Source organism: Zophobas morio, unplaced genomic scaffold (assembly GCF_036711695.1).
Source record: "Zophobas morio isolate AGI-343-1 ecotype UQ-CSIRO unplaced genomic scaffold, CSIRO_AGI_Zmor_V1 ptg000023l, whole genome shotgun sequence".
NCBI classification, from domain to species: Eukaryota; Metazoa; Arthropoda; class Insecta; order Coleoptera; family Tenebrionidae; genus Zophobas; species Zophobas morio.
In genome coordinates, this window is record NW_026972128.1 from 13,353,640 (window position 1) to 13,379,132 (window position 25,493).

General features: G+C 32.8%; 1 long non-coding RNA gene across 1 annotated transcript; it reads right to left on the reverse strand.

The window, feature by feature from the left end:
- Positions 1-5,050: 5,050 nt before the first annotated feature.
- Positions 5,051-6,083, reverse strand: LOC135134373 (uncharacterized). Its single transcript, XR_010281292.1, has 2 exons — positions 5,890-6,083; positions 5,051-5,838 (listed from the first exon to the last, which is right to left on the reverse strand). It is a non-coding gene; the product is annotated as an uncharacterized LOC135134373 (long non-coding RNA).
- Positions 6,084-25,493: the final 19,410 nt, after the last annotated feature.

Here is a 25,493-nt window from a genome sequence, read left to right on the forward strand (position 1 = left end):
GACAACAATCGGTCCACTAGTTTCGGAGATTTTATCTATCTTATAAAAATCAATCATCATTTTTTTTAGAAATTGAAAACTGAATTAAGTATTATAGCTAGAAAGTTAGTAAAAAAGTTTTACGATAATCCTACACTTAAAATTTCAATGTACTTAAAGCCGTAGTTTTAAAATATCCGTTCAAAGTAACAGGCCAACAGAATTTTAAACTTTTAAAATAAGTATTACTTTTGTACTCTACAAAATTTGAAATTAAAATTTATCAAAATGACTTTTTGACAAAACTCCTCGACTATAATTGAAAAAAAAAATCTAGGTACATGTCACAGACTATTCGTTGAGATAACGAAAATTCTAGTTTTAACAAGTGTCCTATGATCTACTATATGCTTTTTACAAATAAATGAAACACTAAAAATTTATTCGGGTTTATTTCATATTTTTGACTAGAAAAGCTGTAGACTGAAGGACAAAGAGAAAAGAAAATACATCATTTTCTACATGGTAACGAAAATTATTCAGACTGCATTAATACCACTCCAATCTCAGGTGTATACAGTTTTTTAGGTAAATAGAGTACAGGACTTCAATAATTTATCTCACTACTTTTTAATAAAAATTTTTTTTTAAAACCCAATATCTAAGTAGAATTTTGGAACCCATTTATTGTTTAAGGTAAGATTAATTTGTGAAACTTTTTACTTCGTAAGAATAAGCTAGCACCCCAATCAGAAGAAATTAAATAATAAATCTCCCGATTCCATTTGTTCGTCGGATGTCATTTGTCCTCTATTAACCATTTTGTTAGACAGATAATCTCCGAAACTACTGGACCGATGAATCAATTTATTTTATTAATCAAAAATGATTGTCCCAAACAGTTACCAAGAAAATCTTATTTAAAACGCATACCATAGCAGGCTATTTAAAACTCCCTCTCTACTTTTGTATTGAGGTAGGAACACACACAAAATTGTGAATAAGGTAAAGATAATTTCTATAATTTTCAAAGAAGATAGTTTTTCTCATTTTTATAAGTACCTACAAAATCCGAAATACTGAAATTTTGGCTTTCAAAAGAAAATTAACTATTTGAAATTTAATAGTAAAATCGAAAAGTCACGCTTATTTTGTCGCTAAAATGACTCTTGACAGACTCTTCAAACTTTCTTGGTTGCTATACGCAAAATTTAACAAAATCAAAAAATTATGTAGGTACTACAAATGATGCACAAAGTTATTTGTACAGACAGGAATTAATTACGTGTTTGTAATACATATGGGGAAAATTTTCCAGACAATTCATTCGTTTGACTCATTTTCTTGCTGATTTATTCAGGACGAAGAAACAATAAAGGCATAAAACATTGCCAGTGAGTGTGAATAATGCGCCGACCCAATAATCACTAGAACTTTTAACGCTGCTCTCGAAGTTTGAGTCAGCATATATCGAGAATTATTGTAATATGGGTATAATATCAATACCATATATTTATAAGTACGTATACATTAAAAGAAAAAATACACTATAAAAGAAGATCATCTTGAACGAACAGGAAGTTTTCTTGAAAAATAAAAATTCGCTGCAACATTTTCTCACTCATTTTAATTTTCTATTGAATGTCAGCAATAAAAACAGGACGGAGAAAACACATAATAAATAGTTAAATAATAAATAATGCCAAAATATAGGCACGTTTTACTTCACAGGATAATAATATCTTTTCCAATAATACAGATAATGATCTTCAGAAAGTCACAAACACAAAAACGTTATTGCACGACAAATGTAATAACAAAGCACCACTATTCTGTTAAACAATAAAGAATGCTTGTGACACGGCACGTTTTGAAGGTTAATGTTCACAACAATTTGGTATTGTTCTTTGTTGTCTATTACTGATATTCAAGTTTAAAAAAAACAAAATATTTTAATGAACCTAAAACGAAATACCGTCGACAGTTCTTGACACCATGAACCCGGTCGGTGGAGTAAAAATATACAGTATATTTAATCTCATTAGTCTGAATCGAACCGACGAATTTAGACAGGACGGATTTGCATCACCCAAAATTAACTAAGCTGCTTTAATTAATCCAATAATTAGCATTAGCACTTCAGTTCCATTCCAAAGCAGGAGATATTTATTAAAAAGTAAAAATCACGCATACATTTTTGGAGAAATTCTAAACGTAAATTTAAATACACACATAAATCCTTAATATATGCGTATTAGTAAAACCTCACATCACAAAACACAGTTTTCTAGTTTTCGTTTATTTATTTCGATGATACGTAACTAAATATTTTTGGCATTATTGTACTGACAACGTCCAGATGGTTCTACAGCTAATTGAACCTCATTTCCGATGACTTCAACACCTTTTATTAAACTGTCCTCATTTTAATCAGTGTTTTTCACATCAAGAACAACAGCTTGAGCGTGTAACATTTAAAACATATGTTGTTCCTTGTTTTATTATGCATGTCCGGTGCTGATTGTGTCAGCAAGTCTTTGTGGAAAAATGCGCCTGAACAACGAACTAAGAAAATTAGACAGTGTGATTACAGTTTATAAAGAATATAACGTTACTTCCAGACGAACTGGCTAGAACTGTGCGCAGAATAGTTTATTGCATGCATCATGAAAATAAAACACCACTCTATCTAGGCACGTTCATCAACCACGTTATTAAAAAGTCGGGTAATTTTCCCGTATATTAACCTTCGTATCTGACCTAATCGAGCTCATTATTCGATGTACCCGTGGTAAACACATGGTGTCCATACACCGTGTTATAAATGGATTATAATAATAATTGCGCTCTCTACATACACATAATACCTACATAAATATCCACGCTAGTTCAGTAATCATTAATACTTGTCGGCTATCCTATTCTGTATGCATATATTCACTGTCTTAATTACCAAACAAATCAAAGTTAGTTGTGCAAATCCAATTGAAAAGCCTCGCCCAAATGTCTCTGTCCAACTGCCAAGAAAAACTAACACGATGATAAAAAAGTATCTAAGTTAAAGTACGTGACAGAATGTGAGCGACAGTAGATTAGAAGTCCGGATCTTGCCGCGAGAACGTCAGTCGAGAATCCCGAAGGAGTCGTGCCTAAAACGACAGGATAACGGTCATAGGTCCTTCCTGTTCCGGCTCCGCCTCAGATTATAGCTTGTAGAGAGCAGGTGGCGTTTTAGAAAAATTAGACCCGTTGCGAACACAGATTACAAGACGGAGTTAATTTTGATATTTTTTTCTATTTCCGTAATCACATAAAGTTCTTTGATGTACAGACAAATAAACACATTTTTATGTAGTCTTATACTATGTACAATAATAAGCTTGTAATATAATTCAGAAAAAAATAACATAATTAACACATGCACTGAAATAACACAGGCCAGAAACTTCAGATTTTCATTGTTTTATTAATTAGACCAATTATTAAATTTTTGAAGGCTAGAAATATATCTGGAAAAAGCAATATTTATCAGGACAGCAGCATTTGTGCGGAACAGTGTGCCACTTCATGTGGGCAGACACGAATTGCGCAGCACAAACGATTGTAAAACTATGAGCGGAATGTTGACTGCTGCATTTAATATTAATTCTGAAAATTTCGGATATCAAAAAAAGTAGAAAGCATAATATCAAGCATTGTCCATTATCTTTGAAATCCTGAAGACTGTAACTACATAACACGGAACAAGAGATAGTAAATGGCTTCAACGTGTTGTCATCGCTTTGGATCCGGCACTATTCTTAATTTTTGCTTTTATTAAACTTCATTGCTTTACAATACAATGGATTTTAGTAATGTTTACGAAACACAACTATTTATGATTAACGTAGCTTCAATACTCCCATAAATTACGTGTCCCGTTGGCACACAAGTATTTTGACAAGTGTGACCCCATTTGAATCTAAAACGAAATATCTTGCAGCTACGTAAACTCAAGAATAAACGTAGACATTTAAAAAATCTCCAGTCGACTGAAACCTACATACAAACAATTAGACACAGTAATTTTCATCGTGGTAAAGCTCCCCACAATCATAGCGCAACGTATTGTTACCATCACTCTTCTCCAACAATTATTCTTTGTGAGTCACTACGAAATTGAAATCTACCTCAAGTCGTCTGAATAACGGTTGTCAGCTGACAAAGAGCCGGTCAAGTAAATAAAACATTCATTGATAAGTTTTATTGTCGCCATAATGTATTCAAGAGCTGTCCGATGTACTCGAGTCGAAATATTAATGAGCGGAAAAGAGAAAGGCCGTTTTCAATAATTATTATTGCTATTCTAAACCCAAATTTGTACAGTGATTAAGTAAAGTGACATTTAATAGTTATTTATGTTACAAGTGTTGAAAACAGTCCATTGCATTACGAACGGGAATACGGCGCGAGACGCAGTCGAGCGCTGTATGTAAGTGAGTAATGCAATGGAGTTTTCACACGAGTATCATACAATATTTTTTGCGCTGCCTTTTTGAAAAAATGATATTTTTCAATCGCTAAAAGAATAAATATTATTGAACCGAAATTATGTTGGTATTGAATTTATCACCAAATACGTCAAATACCAAATTGTCAATTTGTCCGGGCTAGATTTTGAATTTCAAAGTTGAAATGGAAATTCCTCCACATATTCAGCAAATTGCTGCTAAAGCAACATCAAATTTGTTGCCTACAAAATCCGCAAGTCGGTATGAGGCAGAATATCACAAATTCATTCAATGGTGCGAAGAAAATGAAATTCGTGAATTTTCGGAAACAACGCTTTTGGCCTATTTCCAAATCAAGTCGGAAATTATGAAAGCTTCCACACTGTGGACAATATATTCAATTTTGAAAACTACTCTTGGCCTCAAAAATAACATAGATCTTTCGAAATTTCATAAATTAACAACGTTTTTAAAACGGCAGAATGACAATTACAAGCCTAAGAAGTCTGAAATACTGACAGAGTCCCAAGTGGAAACATTTTTAAATACAGCTCCAGACGAGAGGTTTTTAATGATTAAGGTACAAACGTAATTTTAACTTTATTTATACATACAGTAATTTACTACAATACAGACATAAAATTTTTAAACAAAGATCTAAAATTAGTATTATGTTGTAGACTGCTCTGATCATTGCAATATCTGGAGCTTGCAGACGGATGGAACTTACAAATCTTCTGACAGATAATGTTACGTTCATGCCGCATCAAATTGTTGTGACATTATGCAACACAAAAAATAAAACTAATCGCACCTTTGTTATAAACAATGAGCAATGGCTGTTGGTAATTCGCAAGTATTACGAATTAAGACCACCAAATACTCCACATCAACGTTTTTTCTTATTTTACGGTAATAACAAATGCTCGCGACAACCAGTGGGAATGAATACGTTTGGCACTATGCCTCGGAAAATTGCTGAATTCCTTCGACTACCCAACCCGCAAAGTTATACAGGCCACTCATTCAGAAGAAGCAGTGCAACATTGTTGGCGGCAAAAGGTGTTGATTTTCTGGGAATTAAACGTATTGGGGGATGGAAATCATCCACTGTAGCGGAAGGCTATATTGAACAGTCCCTCCGCGACAAAATTGCTATAGCTGAGCAGTTAACCACTGGGTCTTCTTCAAGATCATCCCTTGACAACCCTCTACCGTCCACATCAAAGTGTACTTGGGAGCCATCGGTTGAAAACTTAAATGCCGGAGACGTTCATGGACCTTCTACTTCGACTGCGTCGATGAATGTTCAAAACAAGAATTCATCTCTTGCATTCAAAGATGTACAGGGAAATTTCACGTTCGCGAACTGCAATAATTTTACCATTAATTTTATTAATAACAATAAGTAAGTTGTTACCTCCAGATGTTTAGTTTCTTTTTTCTTGTTATACAATTCAATAAATAGTACGTTTTTTCGCAATCTTGTGATTATCATCAGCCTGAGGTCGCGAATAGTGTGAATAACGTCAAGTTTAAACGGTTTTTTTAATAAGCAAGAACTACTAACAAACACTAATAACATAATGCTGTCAACAACGTAAACCATCTAGTAGTGTCAACTGTCAAATTACTACCAATCCAAAATTTGAACAAATTCCCCTATTTAAGATTACAACTTAAATTGCGCTTTTTTAAAATTTCGAGCCACTTTTTGTTATAATAACTTTAGATACATGATTATCAATTAGTCGTAATTACTTTGTGATAATCAATTTATTTTTTCAAAGCTTAAATTCCTCGTTTGTATTTTGCGGCGCTAGATCCTTTTTCATTGCCATTACGACACGCCACGTGTCAACGTAAAATGTCAATTACAACTATGGCAGCGCAAAAAGTAATTGTTTGTCCTCTTTTTCCAATGACAGCGCATGATTATGGTTTTATTTTGGTACGGACACGAGGTTGGCATTCTTTAATTAGAAAAACACAAAGTTCGTGCCCAGTTCTAGTGCGTAATTAAACTTACAGTAATGGATTTTTTACGGGACGACCGTGTACCAAGATCAGATAACTTTACGGCGCAGATAATTTATACTGCGTCGTTTTCAAGGAAGATCCAAATGTCAAATTTAAGCGGCAATCAACCGACATTTAGCTGGCTCTATAAAAATGTGCCACATCCTAATAAATCCTGATTATAGCAGAACGGACCTGTGTAATTTGGTAATTTTTCAAAATACCATTGATTAGTTATACTTTGGGGCGTTTACTAGTTTCCAAGAGATGCTTCAAGATTCGTTTGACCATTTACGAGGAAGAGAAGAGGTCTAATGGGAGGGACAGCTTGGCTTTACGATGTATTAAATTTCGCCTTGATTATACGTTCACGCTTTTATGATTTTTAGACAAGGATTAAAACTGTGATTAGGTTTATAGATAACATTGTTTTTTCTGTGCATGCGTCTACATGTTACGGGGGTTTTTATTGCGCTCCTGCTCACATAAATAACGTGATGGGAGGGTCGGTCCTGATAGGCAATACATAAAATATGAGACGGATTTCAGTCATTACGTTATGCAAATCTGAAACCCCAAACAAAATTATACGCCCAAATTGGGGCCATTTTCAAAACTTACCTTCATGTAAATCATGATCACGGAGATAAACGCATATTATATATGATTATGTGTATTCGGAAGAATTTTTGATTACAGTCTCAAGGGATCATACCAATTAACAGTTAACAACATTGTTGTTCTCCTTCAAAAACAGTTTCCGTCCTGCGAAGTTTTTAAGGTTAATAAGAAGACTTGTTATTTTACATGTCCTTACAATTTCACTCGATAATAATCTACGTTCAAGATTGTAACATGATATTAATGTGTTTAACGCAAATTTCATTCTTGAATACAAATTATAAAATTATTAACACAACTACACTACAAAAAATTAATTATTAACATCTCCCAGATTATGAATTATAAACACCCATGCTAAAAAACAATCATACAAAAGGAATAACAATGAAACTGTTACTGAGAACTTAAATATGTAATTTCGTGATACATACAACATAAAAATCAGTTCAGTGTGCACTGTTATATAAGATACCATTTGCCAAATTAAAAAAAACATTAATGTTTTAGAACGGTTACTCGGAGTTTGAATGTGGGGAAATTTGCATCATCAAATGCTGACGCACATATGTTTTTATGAATGAGTTTGCATATATTTTCAAATTCATAACTACTGATTAACGGCAACTTAACGTGATAATTTTAAGCGAATTTCCCATTAACATCATGTAACAAAATAAGACGAGTTATCACTCAACATTGTTATACATGTAATTAAATTAAATACGCACTGTGAGATACACAGGATACGGGCACGCAAGCTTTATTTTAAATGCAAATAAACCCCATCAGGTGACCACTTCTCCGAATTTGACCCGAGATCTCAGAGTGACCCTTCATCACCGGTCCCCTTTTTTCACTAAGCCTGGTCTGGGCGGTCTGATTATTTCCTAATTATTACTCGTTGCGCATTAAAAAAACCGATCCCGTTCACTCGACGTAAATGTTGAAACGGTTTTTATTATGCATGTGGTGCCAAAACGACGTTAGAACATGACAGCTGTATTTATATCTACCACTGGTGTTCAATTTTTTTTAGAAATTAATTATGCTAATATTTTGGGGTAGATCAAGTGTGTGAGATTGTGTTACCGGTGCAACAACTCATTACTTGACTTGTATTCTTCTTGGTCGTTCTATCCCGTTTTCCGAAATTTTTGAAAAACGCTTTAAAAAGTAGTGCGAAACAGTATGTATTAAAATTTTTCAAAGTTGTGCAATTTGTTTAATTTACAATCTAATAATAACTGATCACTCCTCAGAAGTGAAACTATAATAAGTATTTATAATCTTTAGTTATGGTTAAAAGACAGCTGAAGAAGTTGAAGATCGATTTAAAACAGGAACTGACTCGAGTTCTCAACGAAAAGTTTCAGCAAACTAATGATAGAATATCTGTTGTTGAAGATAATGTGAAAAAAATTCAATTGGAAGTTGATCAAATACATAGATCTCCTTTAAAACATGATGTTTCTCGTAATATCAATGAGGCAGTGTTGGAGATGACTGAACGCAATGAATGTTGCAAAAATGTATTATATGTATAACATCCCGGAGTCAAGTGCACAGTTAGTAGAAGTCATGGTAAAAGATGATTCGGATCAAGTTATGGCAATTTTGAATCCATTAGGAAATTTCCCACAACCCAGGAAGTTGTTCCTTTGAAAATTGTGTACCAGAATAAAAAAGAAGCCTTGTCCATCTTACGATCCAATAAGAACAACCCGAATAAACAGTTTCATTTTCGTTCGGACTTGACAAAACTACAACGAGATTTAAATGCCGCCGTCATACAAGAATTCAAGGACCGGAAAGCAAGTGGAGAAACGGATCTCGTACTAACATACAAAAATAACTTGGCCCAAATTTCTTGTAGCAATCGAAATGGGACTAGACAGACAAAAAACTAAGTTTTTATTTTCATAATGCCGGTAGTCTTATGACCAAAATTAAAGAATTTTCTAACAATGTTGCTATATGACGTCATCATCATTGTAGAGACATGGTTGAACGATCAGATTTCTGACGTTGAACTGGCTTTGTATAATTTTAACATTTTTCGGGCTAATCGTAGTATTAAAACCAGTGCTAAATATAGAGCTGGGGGTATATTAATAGCAGTTAGGAGGGACATCTGTGCTTCGATAATTTTTTCGGATCAGCTGGTTGAAAGTCGGTATTTGAAATTACCATTTAATGGTTTCAATGTAATTGTTGGTGGTGTTTATATCCCTCCCAAGTCTGAGGAGTTTATTTATAAAAGTCATTAGATGATTTGGAAAGCATTTTTTTTCGATTTCCAGAATTTAAATATATTATTGCTGGAGACTTCAATCTCCCAAACATCATAATGGAAGATAATTTGATAATGTCTTGTTTGGGGAATCGTAAGAGTTTTGATATGGTTGACGCCACTTATTGGCGATTGTTGTTCTTTAAATAATTTCTTGGCATCTGTTGCTTGGAAAACATGCTTTAATGAACTTAATTTGAACGAAAAAGTTTCTCTTTTTTACAACATTCTTTTTGATGACCTTGATCACACTAAGGTATTCTAATTTCTTAATTTCTGCGGATGACCTTAAAATTTTCAAACAAATACGTTCTTTAGAAGATGCATTGGCCTTACAGTCCGACTTGGTTGAACTTCATAAATGGTGTCAGAATGACCAGCTTTTTTTGAATATTGACAAATGCTACTCCATGTCATTTTGTAATTTGAAAAATCCATTTATATAAGTACACATATAGATTAGAAAATGTTCCCTTAAAAATTGTAAATTCTACATCGAAGACATTGATTTACTAGAGAGAGTTCAGAAAAAATATCTTCGTTGCATTGAATTTAAATCGCCTCTGGTTCATCAACAAGGAAATTATGATAATGTAAGAAAACTCATGAATCTGCAAACGTTAGATTTGAGGTGGACTTTAGCAGATGGGTGTGTACTCCACGGGCTTATTAATTCTTATATAAACTCACCATGTCTATTGTCAAAATTATCTTTTTATGTTCCTCTTTCTGATGTAAGTAGCACTCGTAGTTTTAAAATTTTTAGGGTGCCTTTATCGAAAACTAATTTATCTTTAAATCATCCAGTTAGGAGATTTATGGAATTAGGAAATAAGTTTGCATCGTGTAATTCATTTAATTTATTTGGGTCTTTATTTAGAAAAAGGTTCTTGTCTATTATAGGTAAAATTTAGTTATGTTCATCACTTTATGTATAAATTAAATACTAGTTCTTTTAGTTTTTGTGCTTATTTTTAATTTCTGTGTTATTAAAATGTCAATGTAAATAGGTGATTTCCGTAATAAATATCTAAAAAATGTTTGAAATAAGAGTGAAAAGATAATACCAAAACAATAAAACTTTCCATAAGAACGTCTGAAATTCCGGTTGTGTCAGACGTAGGTAGTGCATTTTTAATTTAGTAAATAAATTCAAATAAACAATTCTCCCGACCTTGCAATTTATGCGGCTTGTCTATACAACAAAAACACGGGAAAATTAGTTTTTAAACAACATCAAGTAAAATATTGATTTCACAAATCTATTATAAAGTTTCCATCTAATTTATGTTTCCAATTAAGGCAAATTAAATAAAGTTTTGCAGATGCTGATTGAAAGTCAAATGAGGTTCGTACTCAAGACGCCTTCAACCTTTTTTAAACTTAAACGTGGCTGATTATAATTTACAGTTTAGTTAAAGTTATTGGAAACATAAATTACGAACGAAAAACCTTCGAAAATTCCGTAATGGTACGACTAAATTAAAGATCATCATAACTCAAATTACTGTTGCCATTTGAAAAGCAATTATAATTTGAAAGTTATTAAGCGTCGTGTAAAAGTCATATTTATAAATAATAAGATAACGAATTACATGTAATTGCAGTCTTTGTGTAGCATGAATCATTGCCGTCAGCAGGGTACCTATTGATCATTCAGTGATTACTTTCCATCAGCTGATTTATCAAACTTTCCTTCACCGTTGATGCTAATTAGCACAAAAATAAGTGCCTACAAAGCTGAATGTAGCCTTAATAAAATTTGCCTTCTATTTATTAACGTGAATAGGGAGCAAGCGATTTTGATTGGTTTTCAGACGAATAGTTTGGGTCATAAGGCTTCCTATCGATCTCCTCTAATCCTGTGACAGTTTACTGAGTATCCTAATTGGAAACTTACCCTTGCCTGGTAACGTCCTGTGATATTTAAAACCCCGGTGGCAGATTTTGTCGCCCCCCTTGGTAAATATTTCAAGACACAATCGTTGCAAATTGTTAAGGCTCCATACCCCACACGAACTCGGATTAAATTATAGAAAAAAGGTCATGTCGAGCTGCGTTGCATGGAGACGGGTTGTCTTTTATAGAAAAACGACATTCTGTGTGTCGACATTCAACTAGTTGGTTTTTGTGAGGAGATCACGTTGAATACAGATGGCTGATGGAGGTATGGCGGTCACTGCTCAGATATGTCGAATATGTCGATCATTTTATTTGATATGTTGCTTTTCTGCTTGTGCGGACTATGGAATATTGTGTTTCACGCTGTATGTGGTTTCTTTACCTCGGAACAACGTGCTAGGAGGGGAAGAAGTGGACACACAATCTGGACGTAACTTGATTTGCCTCATAGCAAGATATATCTATGCGACTTTCACAGAGGAATTCTTGTTCTTATCTTTTCCATGTAAAGTGCTCTTTAAATTACAAAGTAATATTTTACCGTCTCATCAGAAAATAAATCAAGTTTAAAAAATGTACAACTGCTTATCTCCTCAATTGTCTGTCTACGCACAAACGGTTATCGTCATTAAGTTTACGAATTATGCTTGTCATATTCATAAATTAATATTTGTGTACTGATTTATAACAAGTTGTAGCCGTCCATTTGTTTCACATTAAACAAAGAAGGTCACTTTTTAGAACACTGCTTGACTAGAAACTAATAGTTATAGTTATTTACAGAGGGTCATTTTAAGTTCGTTAGTTAACTAAAACCTAATGGTTTTGTATTAAGAAAATAAAAAAAATAAGAATTAGGGTTTTATTTGAATCATATAATTATAGTCATTTACGCAAGTACACAAACGTTTATTATCTGGTTACGTTTCTACCTGAATATGTGTGCAAATGTGTTCTGCTTGACCTGTTTTTGACCACTGACTGGTTGTTAATTTACCAGAATAGTGATAAGTACTTTGTGTACTTTGCTTGCATCCGAAAAGCTTTAAGTTAAGTTTAAGACAAGTTTTATATAACTTGCCGTCATTATTTATAAGTATACGTACAATTACCAACTATGTTTTTATTAGAACCATTCTACTATTCGTTACCTTCGCTTCTGAATTCCAGTTCCATATTTATACATTGTTATAATTGTGTTTTTATTTTAATTCTTTATAGTAAAAATAAGCAATTGTGTATTTATGAATTTAGCAAAGTTGTTTTTTTTGTGTAAAACAAAAAATAAACAAAAACGTGCATATCTATAATTAACACAAAATTATTAAAATATAAACTTTGAAAAGCGTTTTATTATAACAAGTACTTGAATTATTGAACACGCAGATTTTTAAACTTTCAGACTTTTTTAATAGGATGTGCAATTATTTGCAGTTATTTCAGTGTATAATTATTTGTTATTACAATTGTAAAACACACTGCCTGATTAATAATATTTTCTTTTCTGCCGTGGTGCTTCAATAGTCAAACTCAGATATAAGTACTTCTGAAGTAAAGTTCGGCGTCTAGTGCGTTTACGACTGTGCCTTCACAAGAATTTTACAGCGGATCCCTAATAAAGTTCAGTAAATAGGACACGTGCCGTATTCAAATAATTTTGATTTGTTGCTGTTACCATAGAAAAAGGTCTTGTCCAGGCAAGCGGATTTACTTCACCCATTGTAACGAGCTCATAAAAATTACAAGAAATGTTTTTAGTTTTTTCCTTCCCCGTCACAAATATTTGACGATGAGAAAGGCAGCTTGCTTGTCCAGAGCCAACTCGGAGGCATTATTTCTTGGTCGCACCTTGTCAGTAGGTGTTTATTACACCATCCAGCCATGTCTCTCTTTTTAAACGTTGAAATGTTAGCAAATAAAAGGAAATGGAAGCAAAATAAAAAAAAAACTTATAACTACGTGTAGCCACTTTACTCTTTCTTGATGGCATGTTAATTCACGTGATTTAACTTTTTTTTAAGTTTGTAGAGTTTACATATAAATTAGAGAGAAATAATTATTTACTCTGTAAACTGCTAAAACGGAGAAAAAAACAAGCGAAGTTAATTAGTTTCAATTTCACAGATATAAGCTTTCATTATACAGGGCTTTCATAAATGTACATCCAGTCACCTGCAAAATTTAAAAATGCATATTAGTAATGGTCAAAGTTTTAATTAATATGTGTCATCTATCAGAGTAATGATGACGTTTGAACTTTCGTTGCCACGGAGATGGTTAGAAGTCGCTATTATAGTTACACACTTCGAAAGAGGCGGAACAAATCAATGCCTGCTTGGATATTACAAACATTTATTGCACCTTGTATTTTAAGGGAATACAATTTTCAGTATTGAAGCCTGTTGTGTGAAAGGATTGATTTAAAATTCTTTAACCTAACTTAATTATTATTAAACATATCACTATTGATGTAGATTTTATCTTTTTTGATATATATTTCCAATATTCTTTTCAGTTTCGTAATTAATCATGTACTAAACAATACGCTGAACAACGTGTTCACATTTTTCTCTGATAGCGGAGACATATGGATCTACTAAACGTATAAACTCATCAAAGTTAATTAATTTTTTTTGGTGAGAGACGACGATGAAACAAGTTGAAAAGCTCTTTATTATAATTTAATTTAATCAACACAATTATGTAAAAGCAAGTTTCACCCGTTTAAACTTATTAAGGCAGCTTTAGAATTCCATAAAATGTGAATTTTATGTGCACCTGGCACATGAAACATGACAAGTATTTTTTTTTACCTATTAATAATTATATTTACGTGCGTCAAAAACGTGCCCGTAGTAACGTGAGTTGTAGATATTATTATTTATTATTCTTTAGACCTAGCAACTCTTATAATAAAACATCAAATATGCAGAAGACAAAAACAAAACAGTCATTAATCATTCAGGAACAAATAAATGCGTAATAATAAAACATTATGAAGTAATCGGGTACAGAAACCACTTCTGAATGTCAATTAAATAATTTCAAATTCCTTGAAGTAAACTACGTAAATGGAAAAAAATGCAAACGACAACCTTGCTCCAAATCTGCACTTCAGCGATACACGGTAAGGACAAAATTTCTCCTTTTTGTGAAAGAGCCTCTTTAAACGTTTTCCGTGCTCGGACCTCCTGCCGTTCTTAGACAATGTGCGAGAATAAATCAATCTTCACGCCTGGAGGGTCGTGCTGCGTTTGGCTCTACTAATTAACTTAACGTTGAATAGACCAAGCTGATTGTTATTTGTTTCGGTTGTGTATTTATTTCTGAGCGAGAAATACAATAATGCATTTGTGCTATGGAAAGCCAGATGGTCTTTAATGGGTCGGGAAATTAAAGGAGTCTATTTGACCAGCATAACGAAGAAAACGTGAAGAGCATGAAGAAAGCCAGAACTAGGGTCGTCGGAGGAATGCTCAAGTCAGAAGATAGGAATCTTGCCATTATTTGAAAGGCGGTGGGATGACTGTTAATTTCGGTAGGTGGTGAACGAAGAATTTATTGTAATACACCGTCAACATTTAAATATTTAAATTTCCTTCAACAATAAACAATGTTGGAGGCGAAAGTATAATTATATACGTGCTATCGTCCTTATCGCTTTAATATTTAAACGCTCAGTTTATTAGCAGGGTCGCATATGTACTGAAAAACAAAGGACTATCGCGACCCGTCTTTGTTTTCGCAACCTATACGATCCTCGTGCAGGAAACTGTAAAAAACTTGGCCGTGTATGCGAGCATTGACAAAACATGCTATTATCATGCTGCTTTCGAAGCAAACAATACTAAATAATGCATGGCCGTCTTCAAGAATGAATAGACAATTGTTTTGAGTTATATGCTGAAGTTGCGTCGCTTTCCATTTTAAATTCGTACAGTGAGTATGTTTGAATTATTCTGGGAGCCTCGTTTTTTATTGTTGTCACTGACGTGCACATAATTTTACATAATTTAGAGCGCTTACGCAAAGTATTTTGTTGATAAAAATTATTATATCGGTTCGCATGCTTTCGTGGCGTCACGACGGAAAAATGTAGCTCCATTTTTCTTTATTGCTAATTTATGTCGAGAATCTAAACAGAATTCAGCTTATCTTGGCGAAAGGAAATTCTTGCCTAGTTACAGTTTTCTGTGGCAAAATCCCAAAACAGCTTTTCAGACAGAAGCGTAAAACCCGCTTCCACATAAAACTTTGTCGGCCGCATCTTTGTCCCGATTTCGAGTATAAAATATGCATTCTGTTATTTATTTTTACGCGCACGCAATTTCATAATAAAATCTGTCTTTGTATAAAATATTGAATCATTGAATGGAAGCAACCGTGAAATCTTGAAGGGGAAACTTTCTGGATTCTGACTGACGGCAATGAAGATTAAAATCCTACTCATAAAGCATGAATGTCAACGTGACAAGAATAAAGAACAAGCCGTCTTTGTATACCTATTTTTTTGAGAAATGGACATGTGAAGAAAAACCGCATTTTTCGTTATACCGTTGCTCTATTGTCGTGTAGGTTAAACAAAAAGTATACATAAACAGGGCGATAAATGTTAAAACTGAAAAAGTGCCGTCCACACTTGACTGTAAAATGACATCAATAATCTATAGATACTACACAAAATGTAATTGAAAAACGGTTTAATAGTTTGTTCGTTGAGAATAATTTATATGCAGCTTTGATCTTTATATCTTGTTATTGTGATAATGTTGTTCATTTTATGTATAAAATCTTAACAATACCGACACGGTATTGTTTTAACCAAGTTACGCTACATTGTTTCTTAAATCAATAAAAACATTTTCTATTATGTCTTCAACTGATTATTACCTTATAATGTAAATAGGCGAAACAATACATAATTTATACGAAGAAAGATGATTAAAAACGTCTACACAAATAAAATCGTTTAACAGGTTTCTAAAGAAAATAATTAATCGCTGATTTCTTGAATTTACTATGCAATTTTTGTTTTATATCAACAAAAAAGTATTCTTTTAAGTTTTCTATTCTTTTTTGAGTTTAAAATAATTGCTACACGTATTTCGGTACACAGTAGTGACTTCAAGCAGAGTCATTGGTTTTAAATACGGAATTTACACATGCTTAGCTGGAATTAACAATGGAAAGTGGGATTCACAAAAATTTATTACAGCCATGAAATCACAAACTTGCCGCGTATCAATCGATAATACATAGATTGTTAGCCCTTATCAGAAACTAATTTTCAGGACGAAGTAAATGAAATTAAAATATAATTGCTAAATGGTTTTATCAGATGAAATTATAGACAACTTATTTGGCTAAATCTTCTGAAAAAAATCAAAATTAGCACAAAACAGATTTTCGAAATAATAATTCTCTAAATAAATTAACCACTAACATTCTATGAGTTTTCTGGAGGCCTTTCTAATATGCAGGACGATGATGGGTGACTCATCGTCGGTGATGGCGCTAAAGAAAAGCCTGGAAGCAGAAATCACACGATTGATATTCCAAAAAAACCTCGATCGCCGAATATCTAGAAAGAGAGTATGGGCAGTGACTATGTATTTAACATATTTTACATTAGTTAACATCTATACTCACTGGTATGGGTTTAAATAGAGCCCACCTTCCGAAACAATTAAATTCAGTCAAGACAGAGTCCAGTCAAGTTGCGCCGGAATTATTTTGTACATAATCGCTGTATCGTGTAAATTTCAGTTATTGAGAAATAAATTCTTGAGTTTTACCCAAGCCGATTTTAAATTACCGATCAACGTAACAATAAACATTGTTACAGAAACACAGTATACTTTTTTAAACTGTAACAGAAGACACAACAAGCAATGTGAATAAAAAAAGAGCTCCTGAATCGACATATAAATATTTAGCGGACAACAGTCGAATCGTATTTATTTTATCATCGTTTTACAAAAATCAGTCTTTTTTAAAGCAGACTCTTTGCAGAATTATTTAAAAAAAAATCCGTTGGAACCTAGATAGGCGATCTTGTTATTGTTTTGAAAGACCTGAGTTGAATTCAAACTGAACTGAATAAAACCAGGAGTTCTTTAACAAAATAAGGCTGAAATCCAATCGCTTGAATGTCTTTTAACAACTTTTTTGATAACGTTTGGTTAGCGCTTTCAAATTTTTGACAGAATAGTTTTTAAGTTACAGAAACGACACAAAATTTGGCAGAAATGAGATGAATGCATCTAGTCTTAAGTATTCTTTAAAAAACATCATTATAATACTATTACTATAAAAATATGTATAGGTATATGACGGTCATAGTCAACTAAATATTTTCAAATTTATTCCCAGTAATAAAAAATTCACCTGTGTGAAAATTTATTTAATGTTTTATCCCACATTTTCCGGTCTATAATTACTGCAAACATTTAATGCATTTACTGTTATAATGTCGATTTACAATTTACTATAAATAAAATGTCAAAATATAAATCGAATGTAAAAATGGATGCACTGAATACAGCGCCATACATTTTTGAAATATTTGTTAAATTATGGAAAAACAATAAAAATAAATTTGGATGAGTTTTATATTATTTATTTTTAAAGTGAAAAATGAAATCAGATTATAGCAACGGTATTTCGTAACACTCCCCTTTTTAACCCGGATTCGAAAAAACGATTTAAATAAATTATAATCATTTAACTAGAGCATTTTAGGTTACAATAAGCAGTTATGTCAACCAGTTTTGAAATGCCTTGACTCAAGCATGCAATTTTAAATAAAAAAAAATGTTAGTAAATTCCATACTTTCACGAAATTTGCTTTTAAATATTAATTTTCGAGGAACTTGTCCAATACACACCCATAGGACACATTTAAATAATGAGAAATAACTAATACATTTTAAAATTTACATATGCCGACCGCAATAAATTGCACTTCAAGATTTTATGTTTTTTTTTTATTTATTGGAGATGCTTTGTATTAATTTTTTATGCATCGTATCGCGTTATCTCTTTAGACAGGGTTATTACAATGCAAATGTCATTCGTCGTTTTGGAACATAAAACAAAATATTTTATTTATGAGGCACACATATGTGTTAATCAAAGTATTTCAATTTACGTTGCTGTGGTGTTACGTCGAATATGCAAGCGTCGAGCGAATAAATAAACTTGCCAGCTGGTCAAAAAATTCAACAAAAGTTTTAATTTTAAAATTTCGTTTCAAGAATTTCGTATAATTTTAATTTTATAGGTTTCAGCAGCTGTTCAATATTCCATTCGCTCTAGAGAAGGTTTCAGGTAGCGACTTTGCATAATGCATACAAAGATGCATCATCAAATTAAAATCAATCTCAAACGTCAACTTAATATGACAGTTTAATAATCTAACCTACGTTCGTGTCTTTCTTCTTGTGAACACAGGCAACTCCATACCTGATTTTTTTAAAACTCGTTAGTATATTTTAGTATTGTATGAATAAATAATAAACCACACTAAAAGTGTTTTTTTGGAAAATGAATAAATGAATAAAATAAATTATTAAAATATACACAATTCCTATGACTGAAATGATGCTATATTTGTTATTTTTAAATAATGATATCTCTTGTTTTCTCAAAAACAAAAGTCTGTTTACATTTTTGTAAATACCGGGTGACTATTAACGATTGAAACAAATTTTTGGGTTGTCAGTTCTAAATAAAATTATTGACAGCAATGTTAGCATGTTATTCACAGTTGTTAATTTTAACATGAACGCGACAAGAAACAATGAGAAAGTGGCAGCTATTGAATTGGTGCCGAAAATTTCAATTTGACACCAGGTATCATAAAATTTTAAATGTTGCCAACCTGAGAAAAAACTTAACTTTAATATGACTTTAATATACATTCAGAATTCAGAATTTTGTTATACAGTCTTCAATATGACAGAATAACAAACTTGTTATAAAATTATTTATTTATAATTTCATTTGTTTTTTGTGTACCTGACGTTCCACTTATGCCCTATAGGAAAAGAGTCATTTTCTTTACACCTATTATAAATGTTAAAAGTTTTCAGGATTAATATTCCAAATAATAATATTGTTACGAAAGAAACCCATACGTCGTCCCGGTACGACACCTATGGGTTCTTGTATGTACTGCGATGATGACTCATCGTGGGTGACGGCGGAGGGGCGGCGTTCCCTAAAGAAAAGCGTGGAAGCGGAACTCGCGATGGGTATTACAGAAAGACCCCGATCGTCGAACATTCAGCCAGTTGTCAAGACAGAGTCCAGTCAAGTTGCACCAGAATTATATATTTTGTACATAATCGCTGTGCAGTTAGTCGTGTAAATTTGAGTTATTAAGAAATAAATTGTTGAGTTTTACCCAAGCCGATTTTATTCACCGATCATTGTAACAATATAATCTATCTATGGGAATTTTAGTCATGAATGTCACTTATTGGTCTGATTTTTCTCAGTAAAATACATTTTTCCGTATCTAGAATTACAACAAATTAATCATTATTAGATATATTTTGTTTAATTGTTTCACAATATTACCCTAAATCGCTGACACGGTGGACGGAGTTGATAATGGTGTAAAATAGATAAAGGATTTTGTCCACTAATTTATGACAGTGGTGACGCTTTCCACTTCGGCTTAAAAATAGTTCAAATTAAAAATAATCTCTTTATTATGTAAATATACAAATGTTTCGCACTGAAAACCTTGTCCGATATAATATGTACAGAAACGTGACGCACGCACCCAGAAAAATTTTCAACAAATATCATTTTGGAAGTTATCACTAAATAGTCATTTTATCGCTGGAGATAAGTGATGGAACACTTTGTTGTACTTCTGTAATGTATTAGTGCTACCAGTCACAGGGGTTAAACAACAGGGTACACAAACATGGAAGTGTTGGTTAATCACTGACGTCAGTACAACGTAGAAACAACGGCTGTTCCTGAAATTACACATCCGCTATGTGTATCCAGAGAGAAATCAAAATAATTGAGTGTAAATTTTATGGTTTGTCTTAATTAAATGTTCGCTATTTAAAAATTCAGAAAAATGTCTAACAAATAATTTTGACCTCCAAATCATTATACTATTAGAAAATAAAACTGACCACTTTCACAGTCTTACCAAAAAAACTGTTTCTTTAGAATGTATTATGTGCATTTTACTTTAGCAACGTCATAAATATTGTATATGTTTTAACGGCGAATAAAATAACTTTTTTGTGAAATTGATACTTTAAAAAATATCAGTTTTTTAGATCACTAAGGTTTTTTAGACATAACTTCCCTTTGCGAATATTATTTTTTTTATAATAACAACTATAGTTAAATAAAGATATGTACCTATGCAACGTTAAAGTAAAGTTAAAGAAGTATGTTTTAAGTGAGCTATTCGATTACAAAATTGTGTGATGATGTCATCAACATTCAGTGTAATACTAATACATAGTAATAATATTGTATTCCCAATCCAAATTTTCGGGAAAATGAAGTACGCTGTTCTTGATTTGATCAATAAAATAATTTGCCTCATTCAGTCATTTAGTCACCCTGTATAAATATTTCTAAAAAATATGAATGCATTGAAACAGGTTTTATTTACTCATTTTTGGTTCGGATATTATTATCTGTCTAATAAACATTGAAATCGATAGACGAAAATGGGAGACTTACATATGTTTTGGTACTATAGGGGTGATGAAGCACCAAAAACACATAAAAGTGCCCATCGTTGGACCCTACTACAATACTTCCTTAGCTTAAAGACGTAAATCAACCCCGCAGTTAACGACAGTACTGCAAGCAATACGACAGTTTTTTTGACATATAGTGTCATATAATAAACCTTATTTTATTAAGGTCTGTGATGTTATCTACTACAATTTTCCTTACAAATTACATATTTATAAAAAAAACTATGTGCACAGTGTAATATCATAAATACATTAAAAATAATAACAATATAAGTTAAAACACTGAGTGCAACCTATTTCTATTCTACCTTGGTTGAAACATAAACAAAAAACCAAAAATGATAGACTATCATCTAATCAGCTAACATATTTAGAAACAGAAAGATCAACTAAAATAATAACAGCTGTTAGTTCTTTCAGGCAAAACGCTCGGCTTCAATTTTTTGTATTTTGCCAACAATCTTTTTTGGTCTGACAGCGATTTTAAGCACAGTTAACGAATGGTCGTATAAATCTTTGTTTGTCTACTCTCTACTGTCTGTTTATTTTGGGAAGTTTACAATAAGTTACAATAAAACAATCTTGTAATCAACCAACTTTACAGTTGGATTCTGTTCTCTTGTTCTTCTAATGACTGATTAAAAACATCACTGACAGACACTTTTGTGAATCTTGCACCTGCAATACAAAGAAAGAAGATTTTTCGTATACGCGTTTAACTAACTTGTGAATGTTATTATCTGAAAAATGATGAAGCATTTTTTATTAGAATTTGTAGTATGTTTTGCTATACATACACAAAGATCAGCATTAAGGTTAGTTTAAAGTTTTATTTCTGTCGGCGCTTCGGTTATTTCTTCCTAATAAATTATTTTTTATATCACATAATTTTTAACGAAACAATTTTTTTTAAAAGAAAGTATTTGCGTTGTAGCATGTTAAGTAGAATTTTAAGAAGCCGTAAGTTCACTGAAATCAAATATGTATTATCATATTATATCAATAATTTAATTATTTTATTTTGACGGTACTTTATAAAGTAAGTAAATGTTTATAAGTTTCGTTTATAAGTACAAATATATTTAAAATCCTATCATTGACAGATATCAGAGGGCATATTGTATTGTAAACATACCGAGAGATCGAAAAAGAAATTAGTCAAAGTTGGCCATGCACGAAAAGCCGTTTGTCTTAGTTTAAAATATTTTTTTATTAAACGTCACGTTGACAAATGTAATTTGCAATGTTGCTTTTCATACATGGCCAACTTTGAGTAATTTCTTTTTCGATGTCTCGGTATTTTCAAAAAAACTTTTGGCCACGACAGGCAAAAATACATTTGTAGCAAAATATCGTAAATTTTTGCTCTCACTCTAGAGCTCGTAATGTATTTTGCTCTCAAATGTGTGTATTTCACATAAAGCTTTTGGCTGATGTCATCACTGTTCAAATTTATTTTGAACTAAGGGAGCTACAATTTCATAAGCAGACACGGTAAATTTTTCAGTAAGATTGCATAAAATTGGCCGTAAGTTCCATTCCCACTCAGAATTTAGAATGACCTCTGCGTCCAAACACGAAATATGCATGAAGCATGTATTTAACATCCGAGTTTGTGTATTTTGTATGGCGGCAGTTTGTAGCAAGTAAACGCGGGAACTGTTGTGTGAATGTGGCAAATTGCGTCAGTGGTGAATTTCCTGGGCATTAATTACGGTCCAATTGTCTTTTATTTTCGACCATCACCATGGGACCTTCATAAATTAAACCGCTGGAGGGGAAGAACACTTGCTGCAACATATCCCAGTGAATCGGTGCTGTCGTGCTTTCATCTGGGCTCGCTCTCGCCCTCTCACTTAGCAAACACGCACGTCAGAAAACCTTTTCAAGTACAGGCTAAACCCATTAGGAGACCCCATCGCGTCTTGTAATATCAAGCAGGCCGCTCAAACCATGAAAAATACTCGACATAAATTTAAAGTTAAGCGCGATTTCCCGGAAACTACAAGTCTATGTATAAAACATGGAATGAGAGCGGGCATTTTTCGGCTATTCGGTGTTACGGCTTCACAGAACTGAGTCGTTTCGACACTATGCTTCTTGTAAATTTTTTCGACTTGCCTAATTCGGGCCGCAACCGCCGCTATTGTTATGGGCCACTTTATTCTCTACAATAAAATTTTACGGCAGAGAGCATAGAAAATTGTCTGTTCCAGATGAAATAAAATATTATCGTGAGCTGTATCATTAAAATTGTCGTATTTTATGATTTCCTGAAATCAAAATGTTGCTAGATAAGAAACATCAACGTTTATGGCCACGACTAACACCAATCCTACCTTTTATCGCTTGAATTTACATTTTTATGCCGATTTTCTCGAATTATCGTACCTGATGTTGGGCACGTAACTAATTGGTTTCCATTATATTTTATAATTAGAATCGACAGTGATTGACGCGAACAAATTCGGTATTCCGAAATAAAATTTCAAATGCCGTACCACGAAAATTATTCAGTTAAATTAAGTGAGTTATTGTGCGAGTCGACTGGAGACCGCTAAAGAAAATTCAATTATAATCAATACACTTTCAAATTCACACGTTCATGTTACTTGTGAATGAATAATGTAAATTAAAACCGACAAGGTACAATAAGGATAGTATCTATTGCTGTGGCATGACATGTAACATCATCCTGTTTCTGGGAAATACTCTTTTAAAAAAACTCAACGCTTGTTCTTTCACATCACGTTTATGCTCGGTCGTACCTACAATGTAGTTAGTTACTTACCTCTTAAAATTACACTTTTACGTTATCTCAAACTTGAGGACAATGCCCTGCGTTGACATGGATATTAAAATGCTCGCTTGTGCTTAAATAAATAATTATTCAAATATTTTTCTTCAAATTCTTTCGATAAAACTGGTTGAATATTCATTCACTGAAACTTCTATAAAAACTGCAATTCCAGTTAATTTCATTAATTTATGTTCTAAACCGAAATAAAAACAGCTAACATGTACTACCTATGCAGAACCAAATATTTTGTAGCAGAGTCACTTTCATTTCTCAGAAATGATAATAATGATTCATCGATAAACACTTTTACAAAAAAAATCACAATATGTTGGAAAATTGGCAAAAAAATCTTTATTTTGTTGAACATCACTTGGAGGTCACAACGAAATATTTATCCAAATAAATAAAATTATTACCTTTAAAAAACATGTTAGGAAAATCGTAGTCGTTATCCAGTACCAAACGTTAAATTTTTTGTGTCGCGACTCCTCATCTATGCGTCATACTTGCAATTTGCAATGTACTAAATTAAGCTTCAAACAATAGCGTCTGCAGCATTTAAATATCTCTTTCTATATATGTATATTAGGTGACGAAATTTTAACTGAGATCCTGTATAGAAGGGGATTTCGAAATGTGTGCAATAAAAAAAATGGGGAATAGCTCACAATAAGATTTATTGCACTGTGTCAAGTTCACGTTCCTAAGTGGTAGCAATGTCTAGAAAAAAATATTTAAAATTAAATATAAATTGTTATATACTAAACTCACTTGACATGACCTTGTAAAACTTTTATGACTTAAGCCAAACCACTCTTATAAGTCAAACTGGCTATTGTAAGGATTATTGTTGTCCATTGTTGCCATAATGGAGCTGTAAAGTGTGTACTGAATTAAGTTATACAATTGCCAGTTTGACTTATAAGGGTGATTTGGCTTAAGTCGTTTAAGCCATAAAAATTTTACAAGGTGTATGTCAAGTGAGTTTAGTATACACGCCACTGGTAGTGTTTCTTCACCTACCATAACTAGATACGATTCAATGAATGGCACAGAACTAGGATTAAGAACCAAAAACTCTGCGCACTGATAGGCGACGTGCAAAACCACGCTAAGCTCCAGTCATGTATAGTGTGTTTCAGAACTCCAGGATTTCTCAACCGTCGGTCGGTTGAGAAATGATAATTCCCCAAAATCACTGCCAGTGCCGTCGTATGTTCGGTTAACGTCTTTGACAATGTTGAATTTTTCCAATTCAGAACATGTCGAGATGAGAATGCTTAATGGTTGATGGAAACGCCAGGTTGGCCCGCGAATTGTGGATTGAGTGCTTTCCAAATCGCGGGATTCTGTGTTCGTGAACATTTATGTTTGTAGTACAGGATATCCGAGATCATGGTACCTTCCAGCCTAAAACTCACCATCGTGGCCGTGATAGGACTTGCAGCTGAAGTTGGAGTTTCACAGTTTGTGCTGCATCGTACATCAAAAGAACAAGGCATACATCCATACCACGTTCAAAAAGTGCAAGCTTTGGAGCCTGCTGACTTTCCACGTCGTGTAATTTTACTGTGAATGGTTGTTACAGCAATGTTGTGAACGTCCTAACTTTTAAATTGCATTCTGTTTACAGATGAAGCAGGATT